The 10,828-nt window shown below is 47.4% G+C and overlaps 1 long non-coding RNA gene across 1 annotated transcript in view; it reads left to right on the top strand.

Moving 5' to 3' along the window:
* LOC102762655 overlaps positions 1 to 9,815 on the top strand; it is a 13,834-nt gene extending 4,019 nt beyond the window's left edge. The window contains exons 3-5 of the long non-coding RNA XR_001514718.1: positions 4,854 to 5,007; positions 7,971 to 8,107; positions 9,730 to 9,815. This is a non-coding gene — a long non-coding RNA (uncharacterized LOC102762655). The remainder of the gene's footprint in view (positions 1 to 4,853; positions 5,008 to 7,970; positions 8,108 to 9,729) is intronic.
* The last annotated feature ends 1,013 nt before the right edge of the window (positions 9,816 to 10,828 follow it).

The raw sequence follows: 10,828 nt of genomic DNA, 5'->3' as shown, positions 1-10,828 counted from the left end.
GCCCCCCCCCCCCCCGCCCCGTTCCTGCCCTCCTGCCTGAGGTGGCTGGAAGCCACCACCTACCCCCGTGAGGGGACACGAGACGTGAAGGTCCTGAGAACTGCTGTTCTCCTAAAGTGCATGCAGGTCGCCCACTTCCTTGGTCTCAGGTAGGACTTATTTGTAAATGACAGACGCCCACTTCTAACCAGCTTCGGAGAAAACGGACTTATGGGGTCTTTACTACCCGACGTCTCCAGAGCTTCTTGATTAAGCAGGAGGCTTACCCACACCCGCTGCCTGCCTCGCGAGGCTTCCCAAGGCCATCCGGTCTCCAAGCTGGTGCCTGCCCACCCTCCCAGGCCCATCGAGAGGCCCTTGGCCATCACCTGGGCCAGGTAACTGTTGCCAGGGAGCCCTTCGTGCCCATGCCTCTGGGCCTCCCCTATTTAGGTAGAGGGTGGGAAGGGTTCAGTAAGGGATCAAGGTGGGCTGGGCTGCACTGCAAAACGTTTATGCCTCGGTGTGGTTTCTGCTGTTCCTACTTCCATTCGTTCTTTAAATTTCAAAGTGGCGAGTTGAAGAGCCCCACTCCCGTGTTAAGGTGGAACCACTGGAGCAGACCACCTGCCTTCAAGGCCTGTCTAGGACTCGGTGAGGCAACTGCCTGCTCCTAGATACGCAGGCGAGGCCCGTCATGACGCCTGGTGATACCACCTGGAGGTCTGCTCATTCTTTAAATCTACTCTGCCCAAAGCTGTCTCACTCCTCCTCCTCCTCCTTCTCCTCCTCCTCCTCCTCCTCCTCCTCCTTTTGCATTTTACAATATCAAAGTTTTTTACAACTTTATTGAGATATACTTCACATACCCTAAAACTCACCCATGTAATCACTGAGGAATTGATTAGTTATGAATCTGAATCAGACATGTGGATAAGTACTCCGACAATAAAAGCACAAACACTGAAATAGGAGACCTTCACAAAACCACAACCAGATTAGGAGATTTAAAAACATCTGTCCCGGAGTTTAACAGATCAAGTATTTTAAAAACACCCCACAGCTCAATGTAATGCTTTTCCCACTGGGCCATAACGTCAGGGTCTGCTTCTCAGGCTCTCCAGGTGGTTCTGTGGAAAACTCTCCTGCCAGCTCCAGGTAAGAGACAGGTGCCCGCAGCCCCTCCCCGCTGAGAAGGGGGACCCCCCTCACCATCGCACCAACAGCTCTCTCCAAAAGCCATTCCCCACATCCTCTCTCCGTGGCTACTATCCTGCTCCTTTCATGCGTTCAGTGTGGTGAGAGGTTAGGAAGTTGTCTAACAGTTTCTCACTGCCAACTCCACGCAGGTCCTATAGGGTATCTGGTCTCCTAATTCCTACTGGTATCTGATGTCTATTGCTTAGGGCGCGGCCAAAACTTCCATTTCAACACTGTCCTCCTGTAACCGTGCCACTGGAATAGCAACACGGGCGAGAACCAGAGCTACAGGGAAAACAGCGAAAAATGTCCAGAGAGATCAAGTAAGTTAATGACAAGGGAAAGATTAACCTTCTCAGGGGACATCTTATTTACCACACGAGTGTGAAGTAGAAAACATTGAAGAGTTCTGAGGGGAAAGGATTGTGATTCTAGAACCCATGCCCAGCAAAATAATATTCAGATGAGAAGACAAAAGGCAATTTCAGGCTTGTACCATTGATATACCCTTTCTGGAAAAGTGACTCAAAGGAGTATGGGGTCAGGATAAAGACTGTAAAATGCGGTCGGCGAGAACAAGGGCAGGAAATCAAACTTGTGAAGCTTTTTCTGTTTTGATGACTCAGGTGCATTTTATTGGTTTTCTTTAAGAACTCTAAGTTTTTCGTTAATTCTAACTAATGGTTGACCATGTGAATTTTTTTAAATATTTTTTTATTGATTTCAGAGAGGAAGGGGGAGGGAGAGAAATAGAAACATCAATGATGAGAGAGAATCATTGATCAGCTGCCTCCTGCACCCCCCCCCCGCCCCCCCCTGGGGATTGAGTTTGCAACCTGGGCTGGTGCCCTGACCAGGAATCAAACCCTGACCATAGGTTAATGCTCAATCACTGAGCCACCCTGGCTGGGTGACAATGTGATTTTTTTTTTGACAATGTGAATTTTTAATGCAATTTCTCAAAAAGGATTTTTGGAATATAATACAGACACACAGTAAAAAAAAAAAATCAATAGTAATGCATCATTTACCTTTTATGTTAATTTAATCATGTTTCTGAAGTCTGGGTGGTAAGGAAAGGGACACTAAAACATTCTAAAGGCCAAATCCTGTTTGGAGATTATAGGTACTTTAAAATGTTGACATTGTTATTAGCAATATGATTTTAAATGCTGACTAATTTTAATATTAAAAATACTAGTAGAGCCAAAACCGGTTTGGCTCAGTGGATAGAGCGTCGGCCTGCAGACTGAAAGGTCCCAGGTTCGATTCCGGTCAAGGGCATGTACCTGGGTTGCGGGCACATCCCCAGTAGATGTGCAGGAGGCAGCTAATCGATGTTTCTCTCTCATCGATGTTTCTAACTCTCTCTCTCTCTCCCTTCCTCTCAGTAAAAAATCAATAAAATATATTTTTTAAAAATACTAGTAGAAAAGCATCTAGAATTGCCCAAAACAGAAGGCAAAAGAAGAAAGATCAAGCCAGTAAAAGTCAATTAAAGAAAAAGCAAAAAGTACAAAAGTGAAAGAAACGGAAAGTGTAACACAAAATGTCAAAAATAAGACCAGTTATTAACAGCTGTAAATTTTTTTATTGTTTATTTTAAATATATTTTATTGATTTCAGAGAGGAACAAAGAGGGAGAGAGAGATAGAAACATCAATGATGAGAGAGAATCATTATCAGCTGCCTCCTGCACGCCCCTTACTGGGGATCAAGGCTGCAGCCCTGGCATGTGCCCTGACTGGGAATGGAGCCGTGACCTCCTGGTTCATAGGTCGACATTCTCAACCACTGAGCCACATGGGCTGGGCGACAGCTATAAAATTTTAATGATTAAATTCTAGTAAAAGTCAAAAGAGTCTCAGGTTAAGTGTAAAAGGAAACTCTAGCTCTGTTCTTAGTTTAGTTATCTCCTGCTGAGGGACAAACCACCCCAAAACTCAGGAGGGGCGTGGTGGGGTCACTCACCCTGCCGCATTCTGCAGGGGGCCAGGCCAGGCACACGGTCCAAGGCAACGTCACTCGCGTGGGTGAACCTCACAGCTTCCCCACCGTGGCCTCTCTGTCGCCAAGACTCATTTAATAGGACAGCCTGAACATCTGCATGTGAGGCGGCTGGTGGAAGTTACCTGGCCCCTTATGGAAAGGCTAAAGCTGTCAGTTCCTCTGCTTCCCATTGGTCAAAGCAAGATCCACCGTCATCTATAATAATAAAAAAAGGGTAATATGCTAATTAGACCGAATGTCCTTCCGGGTGTCATTCCGGACGTCCTTCCGGATAAAGCTGGGTTGGAGTGAAGCCTGGGTCCCAGGTGCCTGGTGGTGGCGGCCAGAGGGAAGCAGCCCGAGCGCTGGATGCCTGGTGGCAGCAGCCAAAACAAAGCCTGGGTCCTGGCTTCCGGAAGGAAGCTGGTGCCGGCAGCCAGGGGAAGGCAGGCCCACTCTCGCATGAATTTTCGTGCATCGGGCCTCTAGTCCATTCAATAAGAGAGGAAATAGACCCTACCTCCCAGTGGGCGGGGCCACCTGTGCTTAGAAGGAAGGAAGGAATTTGTGGCCATAGCTTTGGAGACTGTCTCCCTCCATGTGCTTTGCAAGAGATCCACCTAACGTTACATAATTATGAAATATTTAAAGCAGGTAAATGTATTTCAGAGGAAATTCAAATAGCATTAAGAGAGTGAGGTAATCATATTTTTTAAGGGCATAATTCAAGGGGGAAAGCATTAAATGGAACTGCGGGATATTTTTTTAACTGATGAAATGTCTATTCATCGAGAAAATGTTCTGATACTCACTTATTGAACACTCACACAGATAATTTAATCTCACAACAGTTCTGTGAGGTAAGTGCTATTCTTTGCCCCATTTCATAGACGAAGAGCCTGAGGCTTAAAGAGATTGAGTAAACCCCACTTCTCCACATTTTGTAAAGAAAAGAGCCAAGATTTGAACTCAGGTAACCGAATACCAGCGTCCCTGCTCTTGATCACGGAGGAATTGATTAATTATGAATCTGAATCAGACATGTGGATAAGTACACCATAAATAATAGAGCAAATACTGAATTTATGAGACTTTCACAAAACCACAAGCAGATTAGGAGATTTTGAAACATCTGTCTCAGAAGTTAACAGATCAACAATTTTAAAACTCATATAGGCAACCTAATAAAATTAACAAGATTGTGTTAATATATCCAAATAGCATTTGTGTTAATATATCCAAATAGCAAATAGCATCTACGGGGAATACCCTTTTTTCAAATGCTCACAGAACATAAAGACAAATTGATTAAGTAATGAGTCTCAAAGTAAACCTCAATAAATCCCAAACAGTAGAAACTACAATTTCTACAAGTCAATAATTAAAAGACAAATGACCACGGAGAAAACTGGGAAAGGATATAGGAAGGGGCCATGTACAAATGAGGGCATATAAATGGCCCACAATATACTAGGAAACATGGAACTGGAAATCAGGCCAACAAGGTACTGTTTATTTTATTTTTGCACAACAGGTGGGGAACATTGAGAATTTGTCTCGGTTGTTGATAAGAGGAGAGGGAAGGATTTTGTGTAGTGCTGGTGGAATATACACTGACATGGCCATTGTAAAGGACCTTTTGGAAGTGTCAATTAATAATTTAAACATATGTGACTATGTTACAGAGCGACTCAATTTGCAAAATCGACGCTGGGTTCTGGTGTTGGTCACGGCAGCCCATCCCTCGCTGATTGCAACAAAACACAAAAGGCAACTGTCTACGGACTGAAAAGAGCAAGTGGATTGCTCAAAGGGCCCAAACTTGAAGACTCTTATGGGGTAAGTTTTCAGGCTTTTGTTTCTCTTTTATCATCCAGCTTTCAGCCGAGGGTGGCCCCGGTACAAAACCGAACAGCAATGCAGGTAGCAAACCCTCCGAAGGAAACCCATTTTCCTGGACAGAGAAGTGGAAAAAGAGGCCTCCGTGAGTCAGAGCGCGGCGTATCTGCTCTCTTTTCTCTCTTTCGATCTTTTCTGAGAACAGAAAAACAATAGCTAATGAAATCAAAAGCTGGTTCTTTGGAAAGATAAATACTGGTAGAGCCCACGAGTGATCCAAAGCCATACTCACTTTATGACCTCAAATGCTTTTATTCATCAAGAAAGAATACAAGTCAGTGAGTCAAAGCATCCAACTCAAAGGCTTAGAAGAAGAAAAATAAAAGAAGTAGGAGGAAAGAACTAGTAGACATAAAAGTAGCCAACTGCCTACATTTAAATCTCAGTTTCTCCACTTGTTAGCTGTGTGTCCTTAGGCAAGTCACTTGCTAATTTTGTGATTCGGTTTCTCCATCTGTAAAATGAGAATATAGTCCATGACTCACACGGTTGTTATGAAGATTAAATGAGCCAATGGAACTTGGACTAGTACTCAGCACAGAGTAAACACTATAGAAATGTGTGCTGTTGTATTTCTTCTGCTACTGTTACTATTAAATGTCTGACAAGTCTTATGAAGAAAACAAAATAAATAAAGCACAGAAATGCATCATGACTAAGATGGAATTTTTTAAACAGAAGAATTTTTAAATTATAAGTGAATTCTATGTATCACGTTATGCTAAAAAAAATCTACTTTTCTAGGTAAATATGATACTCATTTCAGGAAAATATGTCTGGCTCAAATGGAAGAATCCAGAAAAGCTAATACTGTAGCAAATAAGTTTAAGGCAACTGTCAAAGGCCTTAGGTCCAGATGGTTTTATAGGTGAATTATAAACATTTTAGGAATAGCTACTCCCTACATTCTTTCCAAAAATTTCAAAGCACCGAAATGCACTAAAACACATGGAAAAGTTCCAGTTCGTTTTACGAGTTTGTATAATGCTGATACCAAAAGCACATAAAGCACAAAAATAAAAACTTTGTTGAAAAAATCTCACCTAAATATATCAGCCAATAAAAATATAGCAGCAAATAAAAAATCTAAATAATATATTGGTAAATTTAAAAATCATTGCCAGGTTTTGTTCCTGGAAGGCAAGGTTCGTTTAACTCAGGAGTGTGGGTTTTGGAGGCAAACTTCCAGGATTTGAAGCTGGCTTCACCGCTTACTCAAAAGCGGCTGAGTGACCCCGGTAAGTGGTGGAATGTCTCTGTGGTTGTCTTCCAGTTTGTAAATGTAAATAATAACAATAATAATGCCTACTTCATAGGGATGCAAGGATTAAATTAAAACAATTCATTTGAAGAACTTAGCCAAGTGTTGGGTACATAGTAGGCACTCAACCATGGCCAGATAGAGCATTAACTTTAATATGCTTTTTCAAAACCCCTTGATAATGCAACTGGCATGAGCTCTCCACTCAGCTCAAGTTTTTGAACGAGGTCAACTGAATGTTTTCATTTCCGAGTGGGAAGAGTGGGGAGGAAAGCAGGGCAGGACCCTCAAGGAGCATGGGGCAGAGGTGTGTCTCTGTGTTCCCGGGATTCTTCCAGCCCGATCTCCCTGGATTGGTTTGAGATAATTATTTTTTTCATTTTTAAATATATTTTTTACTGTTGATAGTATTACAGGTATCTCTCATTTTCCCACCTTTCCTCCCCTTCTTCCAGCCCCCACTCACCCCCCCACCTCAGGACATAACTAGTAATTAGTATCAAATAACCTAGGGCAGTGGTCGGCAAACCGCGGCTCGGGAGCCACATGTGGCTCTTTGGCCCCTTGAGTGTGGCTCTTCCACCAAATACCACGTGCGGGCGGGCACGTACAGTGCGATTGAAACTTCGTGGCCCAGGCGCAGAAGTCGGTTTTCGGAAAGGAGATAGACGAAACAAGTATACAAGACGAGTGTGGATGGGAGAGTTGGAAGCGGTCGACCTCAGCAAACGTACCTCAGTCAGATTGAGGACGTTTTTAGCAAAGGCCAGTTTAGGAGCACCCTAATTAAGTTAATAACAATGTACCTACCTATATAGTTTAAGTTTAAAAAATTTGGCTCTCAAAAGAAATTTCAATCGTTGTACTGTAGATATTTGGTTCTGTTGACTAATGAGTTTGCCGACCACTGCCCTAGGGATTCCCAGAATGTCTGCTTCTATCCGGAAAGTCTTAGCCAGTCGCAGAACTCAGAATGGTCCCCACGGATATAAGTCATAGCAGCAAACAACCACCAGGAGGCAGCAAACTGCAGCCAAAACAGGGGCACCTTGGATGATCAAGCCACGCCCCCTTCAAAACCTCCCACAAGACCACAGAGCTCTGCACTGTCTGACCACAGCCCACCTCACCAGCCCGTCCCCAGCTGCTTCTTTCCTTGTCCTCTGGACTCCTGGCCCCTGGGCCTCCCTCCACCTGCTGTCCTGCCTCAGCAACTGGGCACATCATGTTCCCTCTTCCCCAGCTGCTCTGCCAGGGCCACGGCATTGCACTAACCAGGAATACAATGATTTCTAAGGTAGTGTCGCCCCCTAGAGTTGTGCAGCGGGGGCAGCTCTTTCCACCCTTCCTTCTTCCAGTTAATGTTTACTCACCTTTTAGAGCTCAGCTCAACATGAATTCACCAGGGAAGTCCCCCTGCTCGGATCAGGCCAGCTGCCTCCTGGGTGCTTCCATTGTTGCCAATTCTACATGGCACTGATCACAATGCTAAACACGTCGCTTACTGTATAACAATTTTAAGGCAGCTTTACTAGAGTGTAATATGTGGATAGTAAAATCATGCCCCCTAGAATCAACCCCCTCCCCGGCCCAAGCCCAGGGCCCGCTGGTGTGTCTGCAACTGCAGGTTTGCCTTTCACAGAATGTCATGTCAACGGAATCTACAGGGTTCGGCCTCCCAGTCTGGTTCCTTTCGCTTCGTGGTTGTAAGATCACCTGACCCGTGTCTTCGCTGCCAGAATGTGAAGCTGTGCACAGCGAGGAACCACGCCTGACTCGGTAACTACCGTCTCGCCGTAGCCTGCCGTGGCGTTTCCCAACCTTCCTTTTCATTACTGCTCCTCCAAGGAGAGCATTTTAATTTAATTTCAGTTCTTCCCGTTGAGAGAAATGAAATACTAAGGACGAAGGTGTTGTTGTGTAGGGTTGAGCTTTGCAGGGCCACAATACGCTGATAGCTAAATAGTTTTTGCACCCTGGAGGGTGCTATCACTCCCACTAGCATGCATGGACTAGCACATAGTAGGTGCTCAACAAATGTCTGCGAATTAATGAGAGAACACTCACAGCCATTGCCACATGGTGGCGCTCCCCAAGGGAGCCAGCTCCTCATTGGAAGGCTCTGCTGGGTTTCAGGCGGGCTGGGAGGGACTATCCGCTCAGATGTGGACACTCCCTTCTTCTCCTGAAAAACACACCAGTAACTGCAGAGCGCCCTGCTGGTGGCTTCCGGAGCGAGGCCCAGCATCCATGTGCTCGGGACAGAATCGGATTTGTGTTTTGAAAGTCACTCTGGCTCCAGAGAGGGAGCAGCATTAGAGTGAAAGAGGTGGGTGCTGGGGTGGGCGATTGGGAGGAGAAACTAGCTTGGCATAAAGGTGATGAGCTCCGTTTGGCTTCTTTGAGTTTGAGGGATCCAGAAGGTCAGCTATCAAAGGTTAACGGTGTTTGCAGGTCTGAAGCTCAGAAGAGAGACTGGGTTCCAGAAGGAATGGGCTGCAATAGCAGTTACGGAAGTGGGGGGGGGGGGCCATTCGCTGCAGAGGGCACCTTGTAAGGAACGCCAGGACCCTGCATCCCACTCTCCCGCTCACCTCTGATGTCAGCTGCAGCTGACGGACAGTTCCCTACGAGCTCAGCCTCCCCTCCCGCCCACAGCACCCCACCTCAGGAGCATCATGCCTTTTCCTTTCTCCAGCGCCTGTGCTCAGCCTGGAAGTGCAGGGAGCTAGTGTCCCCGTGGACACCCTCCCCCAGTGGAGACAGGAGCCGAGGGATCAATGCTCTGCCCCCATCCTCGGGGAGATGAGGGGGTGCTCTGTACCCTGCACCGAGGCCCCGAGGAGTCGGCCCTGCTGCGGACAGCTGCAGTCTCAGCAAAGCCTCCCAACATGGCCTTTCCCTCACCTCCCAGCCCCATCGCACCTGCTTCCTGGGGTCCCGTCCCAAGGAAGCCACTTGTCTCAGACTGTGCTGCTGGCGGCTGAGGGACCCCTGGCCTCTAGGCCCTTTGCATACCTGCAGGGCCGATGTGCCACTGAGCTGGGCAGCCGGTCCTCTGGTGGGGCCAGCTCTTTGTGGGGAAGGTGAGCAGCCGGAAAAACACTCACTCTAAGCTGACTGAGGTGTCTCTGCTCCCCGTGGAATCCTGGTCCTGAGCCCTCTACACAGAGCCAGGTCTTTCCAGTCTCCTGAAGGTGTGCAGTCTCGCACCCGACAGGAGAGGGTGGAGGGTGGAAGGCAGCCTTCCGTCCAGGTGATGTTCTCCCCGGAGGTGATCCATGCTCCCGCCTTCTTCCCTCCTCTGCACCGGCCCCCAAGCCAGTGAGCAGGCTGCACTCAAAGCCAGAAGGGCCCTCCATTCACCAAAGGCTGAATTTCCTCTCCCTCTACCCCAACAGGCTCAAGCCCCTCACCTGTCCAGGACCAACTGCAACAGCGCCACCTTCAGGCCATCGCGGGAAGATGCATCATCTGAACCCTGCAAGGTGCCCGAATTAGTGTTTTCGGCTGGGAGGCAGGATGGCAGGGGCGGGCTGGGGGTGGGAAGGTTTACAATTGTAGGCTGATGCTATTGGGCAGCCCACATCACCTCTCTGAGCTCCGAGGTCAAGTGCGCTTGGCAATTGCTCCCCGGTGGCTGTGAGGATAGGGCGAGATAATCCCAGAGCAGACCTAGATGGCCCATGGCCCGTTCCCAGGCTGGGTCACATGCTTGTGTGCCTGGTGTGAAAAGTCCCCAAACAACCAGCAATTCGTGGAGCTTATGAACTCACAGAGGTCCTTGGCCCCCTTTCCTTTCGCCCTTTGCATTTTTGGAGAGGGGGCGGCGGGGGCTTTGGACTCAGAGACACAGAATTCAATTGCTCACCATCATCAGCTCAACTCACAACATTAGGGCCACACCTGACGCCTCTTGCGTAGTTGTTTGCTTTGTTATCGTCGCTCTCGTCCCCCTTCTGGACCCCCCTTCATCCTCCCTTCTCCCCACAGGCAAACATCCTTAATGTTGTCAATGTGTGAATGTGCGTGTGTAGCCATGAAAATGTATATTGCAGCATATTAAGTAGTATTTGCCAGACATCTTGTTTGGCGTTCCATTTTTACGACCTGCCTGTGTTAGCACACATCATTCTAATTCATCCCATCGCATCTGGCGGCGCTCATCATTTGCATATGCCCTTGCGGTCTCTCGCTCCTCTGAGTAGACATCTTGTTTCCACCCCTTAGGTATTGCCGGTAACAGCTTCAGGGAATATCCTTGGGCATGTTTCCTTGTCTCCCTCGGTGAGAGATGCCCTGGACTGTGTGCCCAGAAGTGGGATTGCTGGAGTGTGGGGTCCATGCTCCCCACCATGGCCCACCCCCACTTCACACTCCCACTAGGACAAGGGTTCCCGGGTCCCCACATCTTCACCACCATGTGCCCACCTGATGGTTCAAAGTGGAGCTCACTGTCGCCTCCCTCTCCCTTTCTCCCTGAGCTGTCCTGTCTGGGCG

The sequence above is a fragment of the Myotis davidii genome, unplaced genomic scaffold (genome assembly GCF_000327345.1).
Source record: "Myotis davidii unplaced genomic scaffold, ASM32734v1 scaffold142, whole genome shotgun sequence".
Taxonomy (NCBI): domain Eukaryota; kingdom Metazoa; phylum Chordata; class Mammalia; order Chiroptera; family Vespertilionidae; genus Myotis; species Myotis davidii.
Note: the sequence above shows the minus strand (reverse complement) of the source record. Positions and strands in the feature narration are given on the sequence as shown.